Source organism: Pteropus medius, unplaced genomic scaffold, assembly GCF_902729225.1.
Source record: "Pteropus medius unplaced genomic scaffold, Ma_sr-lr_union100, whole genome shotgun sequence".
Taxonomy (NCBI): domain Eukaryota; kingdom Metazoa; phylum Chordata; class Mammalia; order Chiroptera; family Pteropodidae; genus Pteropus; species Pteropus medius.
The window spans coordinates 2,883,720-2,896,361 of NW_024350319.1; the positions used below are offsets into that span (position 1 = coordinate 2,883,720).

The window sequence follows — 12,642 nt, forward strand, 5'->3', positions numbered from 1 at the left end:
AAGGTAGACTGAGAATAATGAATAATATCTATTTGTAAAAATTCTCAGACATGTGAAAAGATGTTCATAGTGAAGGTATATAGTTTGAAGCAGTGAGATAGCCTTTCTCATATGTTACAGTGATAAAAATTACATAAGATGGATAGTATTCACTGTTAGTGATAATGTGGTGTAGTAGTAGGAGTGTTAATTACTAAGTTTGGATAATAGTCTGGTATAATTCATTAAAGTGGAAAATCTCATATCCTTTCATTTAACAAGTCACATGTGGGATTCTATTGCACACAAATAAAAGCACTATATGTTTGTACATGTATATATGTAAGAATATTTTTATTTTGGTAAGTGTGTTGTATTTCTGTTTGTGAGAAAATTGGGAAAAACTTGAAAAACTATAAGTAAAAGAATAGTCAACTAATCTTAGTACATACATAAGATAGAATACTTGCAGTTATTGAAAAAATGAGTTAAATCTATTATGTATGTTATGGAATGAAGTTTATGTCATGTAGTAAATAAAATCAAAAGACAGATGGATAGAACGATGGAGAGCGTGGCTCAATTTTTCTTTAAAACAAAAAAGACTATCATGGTTTGATACACCTATAAATGCATGAAGAAAAAATGTGGACAGATTCTAACGAAACCATTACTAATCCTTTTCTACTAGTCAAACACAATGGAATAATATCAAATTTTAATAACACAATGGAATAATATCAAATTTTAATAATTTGATATTACTCCATTGTGTTTGACTAGTAGAAAAAGATACTTAATTGAGATTCTTTCTGTCTTAGGTTTAGCAGATTTCAAGCCAAAATCAAAAACTCTAATACATCGCCCAGTAGACAGTAGTGCTTCAGATCTGTAACTTCTGATGTCTCACGTTGTTCTCCCTTCCGAAGGGGAGCATTTATTGTTCCAGTTCTATCACTACACATTGTGGGTGTGGGAGTGGGATGCAGGTAATGTGTGTTCAGGGATTATAAGCAGTGGACCAAAGTAGTCATATCTCACTAGCTGCTGCTGCTCACTACTCAGAGAGCTTAACTCTGAGCTGGATGCAGTGACAAGACAGAATTTGGGGTAGTCTCACTTGGGAAATCAGAGAGTATTTTCTGTGTATGGGTAGCATGAAGTTAAGGGATATTTGGAGCCTAAAATACTGAAATATAGGAAGGAATGTTAATGCTCACTAAGCATCCATGTTCTAGAGTGTTCTCCATTAGGCTTTCATTGAAGACCTCTCTAACAAAATAAATTTATAAATTAAGGAACATATGCGTGGTTTTGTGTAAGAATGTGAGAAATTTATCTTTTACATGAATCACTCTCCTCTTTATAAGAAACTACAAAACACTTTCTCTTGGGCAACCAAAAGTTCTGCCTCTGATGATCAGGTTACAAGCCATTAAATCATGAAATCTCTGAATCTTATAACTCATATGTCTCTTAGATTTAGCTGTTGAATATAGCAGAGCTAGATTGTGAATCAAGCTTATATTATGTGCAACCTTGTGGCTGTCAGAGTTTTATGAATATGTATTTATAACTGGTTATAATGTCAGTGTTTTAAATTTGCTTCATGTTCTCATTTTACTTTTTAACCTTTATTTTCATTTAATAAGGTCTCTGGCAACCTAGAAATGCATTGCTCCTACCCAAGACATGGCATTTTCCATGTGGTTTGTTCATCTATAAACATCTGTGCTTGCTGAATGTCAGTTGCGAGAAAATTACAACTCTGCATTTAAGAATCTTTGAGGGTTATCGGTAGTCTAAGAATCTATCTCTATACTATTTTATATAAGTCTTTCAACAGATGACACTTCAAATATATTTAGTAGTTAAAGTGGTGTTCCATAAGTGTAACGCTTTAGACAGATGAGTAAAATAATTGAGTGAAAACTTTTAGAAATAAAACTTTTGTAAAGTGAAGCAGCAAAGATGAATAATTAATCTTAGATTCTGATCTTTTTATTAAAAGTAAAAAGTTAAAATGCATGTAAAACCTTACCAAGCTTAGCTGGTGCCAGCATTTGTCCAATGCCCTTAATCCCTATGCTGGCAACCGTCTCTTAATAATTTATTCTGACAAATGACACTTAGTTGTTCACAGTACAGTGTGAGTAAGTATTTTCAGAACTTTTGGTATCAACAGTAAACAAAAATAGACATTCAAAGGAATGGAAAAGTACCAGAAATGGAAACTGAACTCGTATTTCCTTGAAAAGACTTCATTACTGTTACTGTGGTTATTCACTTAATTAAGCTTTTGATTTGCAAGTACAGTCATCTAGCTACAGCTGTGTTGAAGGCCATCTCATACCCATAGACTTAAAAATCATCATCTTAATAATCACAGGTTGGTACTTAGTTTGTTTGTTAGGCTCTTGCTTCAGGAGGCATTCTTCAGTGTCTAGGGCTTGTTCTCAGAAAACACAGAAGCAAGATCTTCTTTTTCTCTAAATAGACAGGCAAGCACTGACAACAACTATGTATCTTCTAGGGAAACTCCTCAGATATTAAAAAAAGGAAGAGGAGAAGGAAGAGAAAGAAGAAAATAGAAAGGCCTCTACAGATAGTTAAATTCCATGTGAAGGATCACTGACTTGCTAAGAAAAACTATCATTTTCCACCAACATTTTTAAAACTGTTGAAAGTTTTAAAGATTCAGCACCACTTATAACCATGGATGACCAAAGACAGTGAGATCTCTCCAGAACAAGTCAATTTGACTCAGTAAATATTTGTTGAGCACCTGTCTTGTGTCACTCACTGTATCAGGCGCTGGAGATAAGGAAGCAAACTTGACAGATGTGGTCCTTGCTCTTGCAGAGCTTACAATACAGAAAAGATGGCGGGGGTGAGATAACTACTGTTATTAATAGCTATTAGCACAAGTCTTCCTTTGGTATTTAATCTTAAATAGGATGATATATTGATGGACCTAGAAGATGTTAATTCCTCTAAAAATATTTATGTAAGATGGTCATCTTCTGACTTATCTTCATCTAGGGAAAAAAAATAGAGAATAATGAAGGCTATTGTTGCCTGCAGCTTATTGTATTTTCATAACTCATTTTTCTTGCTTAACAATCAGATTCAAGTTCAATACCTCTCATCTGTCCCCTTAAAGAAAGTTGTGCAAATGCATTTGGAACACCATCTTGTACCTGAGTTAGCACTTTTGTAAGATACTGCAATAAAAGTTAATAGACCAGTGGTCTTTAAACATTTTAGATTGTGCACTCTTTCAGTTTATGTGACAGTTCTTTTTATTTCTTACTGGTACATAAAGAATGGTATGTCTATTAGTTGATGAAGTCCTAGATTCAATAAAATATTGTCATAAGGGCATCGCTGTCATCCCCACTGCATTTTGTGTCGTTTTCCCTCTTTCTTTAGAATCCCACTTACACGGGACCATTTAGGGTCGGTGACGTGCCCTCTGTTAAATGTTAATTTCTTTCTTATTTTTTAGACAGCTAACAAATGAAAGTTCTGATATTTTCTTCCCACAGTCCAGTCCTGCACACAGCTCACTTTGGAGACCATGACTTAGGGTGCAGTAAGAGCTGAGCGCTCCAGAGAGCACAGAGGAAGAACCTCTCTGAGGATAGTCCTCTAATGAATGTCAACAAAGTGTCACTTTTCTGTGGCTGTGAAAGCCGAGAACATGATTTTGGCATGCTTATCGTACTTTGGTGCAGTCCCTGCTCACTCTTAAGAGACAGACTTTACTCTCCGCAGAAGAACCTAGGTGTGGAGACAGACTGATTACCTTGCTCAAAGCGACACCAGCACAACCCATCGGCGGCGGAACGGGTCCCTGGCCCGCTTGCCCCGCTGCGTGGAAACCGCAGGCGCCGGCGGGCCGAGCGTCAGACAGCCGAGCGCTGCAGCTGCTCCCCCTGCGCCCGGCCCCACGCGCCGCCACGTCGGTTCGCCCCCGCACCGGAGCGCCCACCCCTGGGCTCTCCTAGGCGGGCGCGGCGGCCGGAGATGGGGCGCTGTCACCGAGACGCCCCAAAAGCCCACGTGCGTCCCAGAGCACCTGGGCCACCAGGGCCGTGTGGGCCCTCGGCCCGCAGGCAGACGACGCGCGGTGAGTGACCAAGGGCTGGGGTAGGGCGGGGGTGCTGGGGACTCCAGGATACCCGCCCAGGCTTCAGTGCTCCGCTTCTTCGCTTTCTCCGAGGGCGGGGTCAGGGTGGTGGTAATGATGGCCTCTTCTCATTAAGATCCTCACTTTCTGAGCGCTGATGTTCACTTGAGGGTGCTGAGTTTGGATTTGGCCAGATAGAGGAGAGGAGGTGCTGGGATTGAACTATGGACGCAGAATCATGGGAGGGATTGCGTCTAGCAAAGGGAAGAGGGCATCCCTCAGGGTTCAGCCTTGGTCCAGGCCCGCAAGCGTGACTCGCATCTTGAAAATGGACCTTCTATAAGGTATTGAGGATCTTACTTAGTCTTAGGTGGGGATGAATTATCCCTTTCTCAGCAGCACTTTCCTGTGGCCTCTTTAGACAGACCAGGAGTCCCTGCATGGTCGGTTCCTTGGAGAATGCCCTGGGGCAAGCCGCCTGGCCAGCCTCAGTTTTCTCATCTGTGAAATGTTTCTTTAGGGAGGCCTTTCTCACCTGGTTGAAGGGCACTAAATATAAGCATTGTAGAAGATTAAAGTCTTATATATATTAAGGTCTAGATATAGGTCTTACAGCAGTAACCCAAAAGCACGTGAAAAGACCTGTCCCTGGTATGTCTAAAGAATAGGGCACAATTAGTCTTTACCCTTTTTTTTAACGAGATAATTGTTACAATCACCTATGTGTATATCCTGTGTACATAAAATTTGTTGAGCATCTGTTATGTGCCTGGCCCTTGGGCATACATTGTTATCCTATTTAACTCTTTCAACCCCAATGAAGTGGTTATTAGTATTCTCATTTTACAGATGTGGAAACGTTTGAACTTTCACCAAGAGAGTCTTACAGTTTTCTGGCTCCAAACTCTGTGTTCTTTGCCTTCGCACCTCAGGCTTATAACATTATAGCCACCTCCACTTGGGCAAACAAACATTAGGTTATCATTTCCCATTAACAAGGAATGGTAGAGTGTCCTATTTCTCTGCCCAGCATGTAACTGAAAAGGCCTTAGTGGCTAACATCAGAGACTCTCCTCCCCATTTTAATGTGAAATCTTCAATTTAGTACTATCACTTTTTAGGCAGAAAAGGCTCTGGTAGAGTTTGCAACATTCTTTTTTTCTTGTCTCGTGTTTCTTGAATATCATGATGTTTACATAGGATGGTAAATTCCCAAATTTTGGCAAACACTGAATCTTTCCTGGATTAGAATGAGTTCTTGTGTGAAAAAATTCTGAAGCACATGTAGGATTTTTATGGAAGAAGAAGCTTGTAAGTACAGCAGATGTTGCATATCATTTCTTGGTTGTGGACTTATTTTTGTAGTACTGCATCTACTTTGTTCTCTAGTTAATTGCTTGCCATCTTTGTAGTTATACTCACAGCAGTGCTCTCAACTTCTACCTGTGAATTTGTGCAGACTAACCTGTAAAGAAACCCAAATTCCAAAGAAACTTTGCTCTTGGAAACTTGTAGTGCTCTTTGCTAATAGTAACAATGGTTTTTAAAAATACAATATGTGTTGAACAACTATTATGTTCAATACATTGTGCAGGTCACTGTAGTGAATATAAAGAAATATAAAACCCAGTCCCTGTTGTCAGGAAGTTAAAACTGTTTGGGGAGACAATTATGAGAACACTTAGTGTGTCACAAATAATAAGTGGCATGAAGTCACTTATTATATAGGAGTTATGAGTTTTAATCAACTTAATCTTTCAGTCATGAGCCAGATGAATGGGCAAAGAGAGAAGTCAAAAAGTAAGGCTGTCTAACTTAATCCTAACAATATTCTTGAAAAGTAAATGATATTATCCGTTTTCTGTAATAATAGCAGATGATAATTTTGCTGTATACCGGGCACTGTGATAAGAGTTTCTCACTTAACCCCCATTAGTAATCCTGTGGTGTAAGTGCTATATTTATTTTAATTTTACAGAAAAGGAAACTCAGATATGAAAGTAGTTCTAATTCTAAATTCTTCTCCTCCTCCTCCTCCTCCTCCTGTGTGTGTGTGTGTGTGTGTGTGTGTGTGCGCGCGTGCGCGTGTGTGTGCGTATTATCTTGGTCACCTTGCAGATTTTTCCTCCTGTACAATAGAGATACCAATAATTATGTAGTAGAAGACCAAACATTAACAACTCAATTATATGTTCTGAATTGTGATAAATTGCTAGGTAAATGCCTATAAAAGATTAAGATTAGAATCTTAATTTACTTGGTTAGTACTTGGATGGGAGACCACCTAGGAAGACCAGGTGCTGTAGAAGTTTAAAAAAAATTACAAAAAAAAAAAATCTTAATTTATATCTCTTTTGCAGTGATATGTAGAGGAAAAGAAAAACATTAAGTAAAATGTCAGGCAGAGGTGCTGAGACCTGGGGTTGTTAGTGTAGATAATGCAGTTGACTTCTCACTTTATGAAAGAAACCTTGAGAAGCATTGCAGGATGGCAATCACTAGTAATAGTCCGTATTCCATCCCTGTTCCCACAGGGTCCCTCCAATTATCTTAAGATAATTGTGAAATTCCTAGAAAACTCTAAAGACAAAGTAATTGTGATGTGCTCTAATAGTTCTAAACGTATCCTATCATTTTATGAAAAGAGTCAAGGGTTGATGTTGCATCATAAAGCAGAACTTGCTAGGATTTCACAATTTTACCCAAGATCCAAGGGTAAACCCCTGAACCTCAGATAGAGACCTCAAGGTTCAAGATGTCCGAGGAGACACCTTTCTAATAAACTAAGGAAGAAAAGTTAGTGAAAGAGATTTAATTTTCTCAATAAATGTTTTGTCATTTTTCAATCAAGGAAAAGAGACTCTGAAACGTGAAGTCACTTGCAATAGTGAAATGTGAATTGAAATGTGAAGTCACTTGTGATAGTGAAATGTAAAGTCACTTACGATAGAAGTAGAGGAACAAAAATGACGCCCAGGCCGTCTGGCCCCAAACACTATGCTCTTTCTAGTTTTGTCATCCTTTGCAGTAGAAGTTGGCTTATTGTTTTTATAGCTCTCAAAGGGTGCAGAGGGTGAAAATAGAGAAGGTTGGATTGTTAAAACTTAATTGAACAAGTGTCGTGAATATTGATGTCTTGTGGAGCTAATCAAAGAAGGGAAGGAGAAAATGTACCAAATAATATCAGTTGATTTGAAAGTACCTTGTTTCTTCAAGACTCCATCCATGTCCTGTTTCTTCTTTCTTTATTTCTTTTTTATTGTTCTATTGTGGGAATGCTTGTTCGATTTATAAGGCAGTTCACAGTACAAATGATTCAGGGGTTGGGGCAGAATAACATCTCTAATACATTTTAAGTTTAACTTGTTTATACACAACATTTCAGGTGCCTGTTTATTGTGTCCAGTGTGACATATCTGATATGGAGATAAAGACAAACGGAATCAATAGAAAGAACATTCCAGAAAGACAGAAAAGAAAGAATCAAAGTATAAAGGGATCTTTGTTGAGAAGAATTAGAATGAGGTCATAAAGAGGGAAAAGGGAAAACATTCTTACTGAAATAAAAATGTTTTAAAGTGCCAAAATTACCCAAACTTTAGACGTCTACTGAAATTGAGCAAGAGAAGAAAGTTCCTGTACATGGTAAAATGAGGACTCAGTGAGATGAGAGAAAATTCAAGAGAGCCTCAACAGCTGCATACAAAAGGAAAACAGGTGTGTGTCCAATTCTGCTCATGCAAAGAGTCTTGGGACTATTGGGTAGAAAGATTAAAAAAACAGAGATGGTTGATGTGGTATTACTTTCTCTTCCCCTTCAAGCCATCTAACATGGCATGAAGGGGCTGATTTGATCAGGGACTGACATTTGCCAGGATTTGTCTATATGCCACAGCATGTTAGATTTTTCACCAAATGGTAGACTCAGGAAGGAAAAAGGAGACGTTGCTTCAGTCTTTTTTTTTTTTAATGACATAGCTCATGAAAAGTCATAGAGAACAGAAGGTTGGCCCTAATGGCTAAGTTGTAAGTTAGCTCCTTGGTGGATTTGGTTTTCCTTTTCCATCCTCGTAGTGGAATGGATCACTAGATATGCACTGGGTTTTGTTGTTTCATCCTCTTTGGGTATCAGAAATAACAGTTCAAGCTTCTGAAGATTAAAGCATTAGGCATTATAAATGCTTTACTAAGTGGCTGTCATTAAGATTGTGTGTAATACACATGGTGCCTGGAACATAGAGATCAACAAAGTGTAGCATTACTATAAAAGGTAGTAGTAACATTAGCTTTATTTTCAATATTATGCTGCTACTGTTGCTACTGGTCAGAAGCAGTCACATGTGCATATCAGAAGTAACGTTGGATTAAAAATCTGGAGACCTACGTTCTGATCTGGATTCTGCTATTAATATGACCCTGGACAAGTTTCCTCTTTTCTCTAGGCCTCGATTCATCTGTAGAATGGGAAAGGTAGAAGAGATTACCTCCAAGTGTTGTCTTTATACTGACATGGTACCAGTAAGATGTGTGTAAGTACTTTTGCCAGAAGGGAAGGATTTTGTACCCTGCCTCATTGAGTCAAGTGGGTAATTAACAGCATGCCTTTGTAAGGCAGCCAGCCTTGCCGCACATTCAGAACACTCGTTGGGTTGTTCTGCAATGGCCCAGACTCAAATGCCAGCTGTTGAGAGGGGAGGGGAGCAGCAGGCACATGATAGTTAATAGCCAACCTTTGAAGTTCCTTCTTCCTCTGACTTATTAAATTATTTGATAGCCAGGGTTAAGAATAAAGAGTGACTAACATATGATCTTTTACCTAGCCTAACAAAACATGCAATTCCAGCGCACTGAAAGCAGTGATTTAAAAAAGAAATGCAAAACAGGACGCTTATTACTCTTCCCCAGACTTTGTCCAGGTCTGTATTTCTTACTGTACCCATTGCACGAATGAGGAAATGGCACTCTTACAGTTACTAACACACAGTGGAACTGAGATTCACTAGGCTTTCTCCCACAATACCATGCTGCCCCTTCAACTTAATATGATGCTACAGAAGAAAAGTAATGTGGAAGTAGAAAGTGTTTCTGCCTACATGAAATTATCACCTGTGGTAAGGGTTTTTCCTAGCCTGGTAAAATAAGATTTTGAAGTAGTTGCATATTTTGAGCTTCCTGGAGCAGTGGGGGAAGAGACGCACTGATGGATAATTGTTGCCTCTGCCTCCTGCCAGTATCTCTATTTCTGGCTATTCCCACCCTCCTCATTGAGACATTGTTTTCACTGTCTGGAAACTGTCATAATTTGAGTAATGAGTCAATGACATAGCACACTCATATTTTTTATGATTCAAGATAGAGTTGTAGTTTTAATATCGACCCTCCAAGCAGGCTGTATGAAGGATGTTTACAGTTGATAGGAGGTTTCATTTTATTGGAAGATACCTCATTTACTTGAAGGTCTTTTGGGGTTCTGAGTTTCTTATAAATGGAGAAGCTATTTTACCTAATAATCGGAGAAAATGAGCAAGTTTGTGTTTAGATCAAGGTACTATGTAAACTCAAATTTATCCTCTATTTTGCCTATTTCATATATAGCTATGTATATATACATACATGTTTCACATATACTCATTGAAAAATTTTTCATAATAACCAATTCAATATTTTATTTTATTTTTTAGGCGAGGCAACCCTTAGTTGACCTCACAGATTGCAAGGACTTTGTCAACTTACAATCTCTTATTTTTTATTTTATTTTTTACACCTGCAGCACCTGGTCTTCCTAGGTAGTCTCCCATCCAAGTACTAACCAGGCCTGACCTTGCTTAGCTTCCGAGATCAGACGGGATCAGGCTTGTTCAAGGTGGCATGGCCGTAGACACCAAATGAATATTTTACTATTTGGAGAATGTTACATCTTTATAAATTGCAATGCACATTGAAAGATACCTAGCAGATACCCTTTACAGTTAGAAAGCGGAAACCTATTTGATCCCTATGTATCTGTTCATTCAGTTATCTTCTAGTTTAATTCATAATTTTCTTTATGGAGAATATTCCAAATTTTAATGAAGCAGCTAAGGTAACAATAAACAAAAACTTATTAATGGCATCAGCCACAATGTAGCAGAATAAGATTTAATATAGTTTTAACATAGTTACATTAAGCTAAACAAGAAGTAAAATAGATGAACACAGAAAAATCATTTAAGTTTCATTCAGTTCAGTACATGCTTACTATGTACTACAAAGTGTGGCCTCTGCCCATGAAGAGTTTGCAAACTAATGAAGGAGACAGGTAGATACCTAAATAAATTAGTTCTACTTATGGCAGACACTAAGATAATAGAATTCAGGATGCTATGGAGATCCTAGTAGGAGGCTTCAGTCTTAACATGAAGTCATAAGTAAGGCTTTCTAAAATCCGACAACTTCTTTCTATCTCTACTATTATAACTGTGGTCCACATCACCATTGTTTCTTACCTGGGTCTATGCAATTGCTTCCTATCTGCTGTGCTTGCTTCCACTCTGACCTCCATACGAAGGGCCAAGACTAGCTTTTTGTTTGTTGTTTTTGTGTATGTGTGTTTAATGTAATTCATATCTTGTAACACCCCCAATCCAAACTCATAAATAAATAAATAAAATCTCTAATTAAACATCAATGGTTTTCCATAGATCTCAAGGTAAAATCCAGGCTCCCTTCCATGGCAAACAAGCGCATAGTAGATCTAGTTCCTGCCTTCTCCAGTTTCATTTCATGCCATTCTCCCCAGAGTCCTTTCCCTAGCCACTCTGACCTTATTTCTGTGCCTCACCCACAGCAAGCTTGTTGCTCTGCCTCTGGCTTTGCACTCACCATTTTCTGTCAGGAAAATTCTGAGTTTTCATTGGCCTGCGCCAATCTCAGCCGAAGCTTCACCCCCTAGAAACACCTTCATTGATCAGCTTCTCTCCTTTCCAGCCTCTTTCTCCCTTTAGCCTCTCTTATGTTCTTCTTCTATTATTATCCGAATTTCTTTTTTATTTATTTCTTTGTCTGTCTTCCTACTCCAGAATGGTTCCATGAGAGCCAAAACCCTGTCTGTCTTCTTCTGCACTCTGTCCCAAGCTCCTGACATATAGAAACTGCCTAACACATATTTGTTGGATGAACGACTGAATAAAAGGTTGTCTGAGCTGTGTTGGGATGGATTGAATAAGACTCAACCAGTTGAAGAACAGTGAAAAGGTAAGAAAGAGAATGGCACAAGCAAAGACACATAAGCATGAATTAGCATTCAATGTGCAGAGAAACAATAAGCAGCTCAGTGTTACTAGACAGTTGAGCGTCAGCAGAGAATGATGGTAGATGTGTCTGATGATGAAGACAGGAATTAGCTCATAGAGGCCATTGCAAGCCATGACCTTGGACTTTATGGATTAGAGAGAAAGAAACTCGGAATTCTATTTAGTTCAGTGTTTCTCAAACATTTTTAACCAAGACCCACAAGAAATACATATTATCTGCAAATTGAGATCCATTCCCAGACTTTAGAGGCCACCGTATTTCTTGGCTCAGGGCCCCTTTCTCCATCTTCAAAGCCTACAGCAGAAGGTCCAGTCCTTCACACATCACAGCTCTCTGCCTTCCTCATCCACTTTAAAGGGCCCATGTAATTAAATAGATTGAGCCTTTTTGGATAATCCAGGACAATCTCCCCATCTCAAGATCCTTAATTTTAATCACATCTCCAAAGTTCCTTTGTTATGTAATGTAATATATTCACAAATTCTGGGGATTAGTGCATAGACATTTTTGGTGGGCCATTATTATTGCTACCACAGAGATACAGGGAGGTTTAGGGAATTTACTATAGTTCTTATTCTTCCCTTCCTCCCTCACTCCCTCCTTTACTCCCTTCTTTCTCTTAATAATCGTTTATTGAGTATTCTTTCCCCGTGCTAAGTGCTGGCACACAGCAGTGAGCAAGACAGTCAACGTCCTACTCTCATGGTAGCTTAAATTCTAGCACAAAGATAGATAACAAGCAAGTAATCAAAAAATAAACAGAGTAGTTACAGATTATACAATGAAGGCAATAAACAAAGTAATGAGTAGAAAGTAGCTAGCTGGGCAGGACCACTATGGCTAGGTGGTCAGGGAGGGGCTCTTTGAGGAAGTAACACATGATATGAGATCTGAGGGATGCAAATAAGTCAGCCACTAAGAAGGGGGGTGGTGGAGGATTCTAGCAGAGGAAATGGAAAGTACAGAGTCCCCTGAACAGCAAAAGGCATGTCTTATTCAAGGAACAGTCTGAAGGCCAGCATGAATGGAGCAAAGTGAGCAGGGCAAAAAAAGCAGAGCGAATAATGGTGGCCAGACGGGAGAGGTGAAGCCACGTAGTGGTTGAGCAGTCGTGTGTGGTAAGGCCTTCGGATTTTATTCTAACAGCAATGGGGACCCATTAAAATGTTTTACATAGTGGTGGTATGAAGAGGTAACATAATCTGATTTATATTTTTAAAAGGTGGTCAGCTATATGA

The 12,642-nt window shown here is 38.7% G+C and overlaps 1 protein-coding gene and 1 pseudogene across 2 annotated transcripts in view; one reads left to right on the forward strand and one right to left on the reverse strand.

Annotated features, from left to right (window-relative positions):
- Positions 1-3,997: 3,997 nt before the first annotated feature.
- The window catches only part of IL12RB2 (interleukin 12 receptor subunit beta 2), a 67,865-nt gene continuing 59,220 nt past the window's right edge, over positions 3,998-12,642 (forward strand). Inside the window, exon 1 of one of the 2 annotated variants that reach the window (XM_039838535.1) lies at positions 3,998-4,111. The gene's annotated coding sequence lies outside the window, so the exon portion shown is untranslated. Of the gene's footprint in view, positions 4,112-11,788; positions 12,523-12,642 lie in introns of those variants that run through there. The other variant, XM_039838536.1, reaches the window with a different exon arrangement.
- Positions 9,873-9,991, reverse strand: LOC120583601 (uncharacterized; annotated as a pseudogene).